The sequence below is a fragment of the Apium graveolens genome, chromosome 7 (assembly GCF_009905375.1).
Source record: "Apium graveolens cultivar Ventura chromosome 7, ASM990537v1, whole genome shotgun sequence".
NCBI lineage: Eukaryota > Viridiplantae > Streptophyta > Magnoliopsida > Apiales > Apiaceae > Apium > Apium graveolens.
Window position 1 is genome coordinate 29,229,700 of NC_133653.1, and position 3,064 is coordinate 29,232,763.

Below are 3,064 nucleotides of genomic sequence, written 5' to 3' on the forward strand. Positions count from 1 at the left end.
GCTCCCGCTGAAATTGGGATGATTTTTGTTATTAGGATGATAAGTAGCTGGCACAGGCTGCTGCGGTCGCTGATAATTATTCACATACTGAACAGATTCATTAACAAGAGAACACTGATCCGTAGCATGATAACCTGCACAAAGCTCACAGACCATGGCTATCTGATTCACTCCATATGTGGCTAAAGAATCGACCTTCAAAGACAGCGCTTGGAGCTGCGCTTTAATAGTTATAGCTGCATCGACTTCCAGAACACCTGCTACCTTCCCACGCATCATCCTTTGAGTTGGGTTTTGATGCTCATTTGCAGCCATAGTTTCAATAAGATTATAAGCCTCAGTATAGCTTTTGGCCCACAAGGCGCCTCCAGCTGCTGCATCGAGCATGGGACGAGATTGGGCCCCCAAACCATTATAGAAACCAGTGATCACCATCCAGTCAGGCATACCATGATGTGGACACTTTCTCAACATCTCCTTGTAGCGCTCCCAAGCTTCGCACATAGATTCTGTTGGTTGCTGCGCAAACTGAGTAAGAGCACTCCTCATAGTTGTAGTCTTCGCCATTGGATAGAACTTCACCAAAAACTTTTGCGCAAGATCTTGCCAAGTAGAGATGGACCCAGCTGGTTCAGAATGTAACCATTCCTTAGCTTTATCCCTCGGAGAGAATGGAAAAAGCCTCAGCTTGATAGCCTCATCAGTCACACCATTATATTTGAAAGTACTACAGATCTCGACAAAATTCCTGATGTGCATGTTGGGGTCTTCAGTCGCAGCACCTCCGAAAGAAACAGAATTATGATTGAAAGGCATATGTCATAGCCTATTTGTTTATTCGAGGATTTAACTCAACTCAAATAAGGATGTAACAAGTAAATAGTGGTTCTATCGTGAGAGAGATCTCTCATAGTAACATATGTCAAAGGATTAAGTAACATTGTTCTTCTACAGACTTGATGACTTAATTCATTGGAAGAAGCTCAAGAAATTGATCAAGCCTCAGTGATATAAATCAAGATTATGGATTTAATCAAGTGACAGAGATCTCGTCAGGGTATCAATTAATTACAAGGATTTAGTCTGAAGAAAATCAAGAGTATCAAAGTCAAGGCATGAAGATACGTCACGGAAGTTAGTCACTCATGAACCAGACAGTACATCGAGTGTCAACATTGAAGTGTGGAATTGATTCATAATTATCAGAAGATTCTCAGAAGAATGGTTGTTGTTCAAGAGTAGTATTAATTCTCTATTAATTAATTAAGTCATATAATTTAATGAAGAAAATAAATTATATCTGCAAAGATTAATTTATTAATTAATTGAATTAATTGATTAATTAATTCTGATTTAATATTATGTATTTTCAGAATTGATTTTGAATTAATATTCTATATTAATTCAGCAAGACTATCTTTTGTATTAGCAAGACAATCGGTATGACAATCAATAGTCATACCGAAAGTCATGCCAGTTCATTTGATTGTCTTGCCAGTTCAAATGGATTGTCTTGCCGAAAGTCTTTCTAGTTCAAATGAATTGTCTTGCCGAAAGTCTTTCTGGATTAAGTGGATTGTTTTGTTTACTTAACAACAGCAGCTGATTTCTCAACAGACAGAATTGAATACAGCCAACTACTCAAGAACACAGAAAGAAAAACAGAAAGTAGTGAACTTATTATTCTCAACTGCAATATCTCAGGACATTCATTTCTAGTATTTATTGTTAAATCTTAACCACTAGAAATCCTTTTCTTGTTCTTGTGTAACTATCTAGCGGATCAAAATCCCTAGAACTTAATTTCAAATTGCATTTAGCATTTGATCCTTTTTATTACAAAAATAGAAAAAGTTCATGTCGAATTTATTCTAGATTTGGAATAATTTATTTGAGATTAATCCCTTGTAAACGATACCGTTGTTGTAACACCTTTCAAGTTTAATAATAGTTTTATTTAACTTGAATTTTGTTTCACTTTTTTATTCCGCATTTTATTCGATTAAACGGTATTGTTTGTATTCAACCCCCCTTCTACAAACATATTGAGACCTAACAATTGGTATCAGAGCCTTCTGATTAACGAATAAATCAAGATCCTAGACTTTTGTGATTCTTTCACTCCTTGAATTTTTATTTACTCAAAAATTCATAATGACTACACAAAAAGTTGGAACCGTTAAAATTCCACTATTCAATAAAGAAAATTATGTTATGTGGAAGAAGAAGATGCTATTGTTTTTACAAGTTGCAAATTCCAAATATCTGGAAGTGTTAAAGAAGGGTCCAAAAATTCTGATGGTTATTGAACCAGAGGTAATAGAAAATGATGTGGTGATTACCAAAGCTAGAACTTATGTGAAAGATCCTGAGGATTTTTCTCCTGCTGAAAAAGATGAAGCCTCCCTGGATGCTAGCCTTCAATTAATTTTAGTAGATTCCCTTGATCCCTTGATGAATAGACATGTGATGAACTGTAAAGATTCCAAACACATCTGGGAAACTATTGAGGTTATTAATGAAGGCACAGAGGAAGTTAGGGAGAACAAGTTAGAAATCCTAACCTCTGAGTATGAATAATTTAAATCCAATCCAGGAGAAGGAATCACTGAAGTGTTTGAGAGGTACAATGTATTGATCAACAACCTGAACATTAATGGTAAATACTATTCCATCAGGGAGGTCAACAAAAAGTTCCTTTTAACACTGCCAACTCATCTCGAACATAGAATCACTGCCATAAGAGAAGCTAGAGATCTGAGTGAGATTTCTTTGGAAAGGCTCTGTGGTGTGTTAAAGACTTATGAGTTGGAGCAGATTCAGCAGAAGAAAGTCTACGGGAAAGGAAGAGTGGTCAACACGTCTACTGCTCTAGTAGCTGAAGAACAACAACAACAACCACAATATCAACAACAATCTCAACAGTCAGAAAGAATGGTACAGTCTTCCAAGGTTGAAGAAAATGTGATAGTAGTAGAATTTGATCCTCCTACTACAAATCAATCAGGAGATGATTTTTATTCCTTGGAAGAACTGGAGCAATTGGAAGATGAGTCAATGACCC

At 36.2% G+C, this 3,064-nt stretch overlaps 1 non-coding gene across 1 annotated transcript; it reads left to right on the top strand.

The window, feature by feature from the left end:
* Nucleotides 1-445: 445 nt before the first annotated feature.
* LOC141675685 (small nucleolar RNA R71) lies at nucleotides 446-552 on the top strand. The gene has a single exon (XR_012556326.1). It is a non-coding gene; the product is annotated as a small nucleolar RNA R71 (small nucleolar RNA).
* The last annotated feature ends 2,512 nt before the right edge of the window (nucleotides 553-3,064 follow it).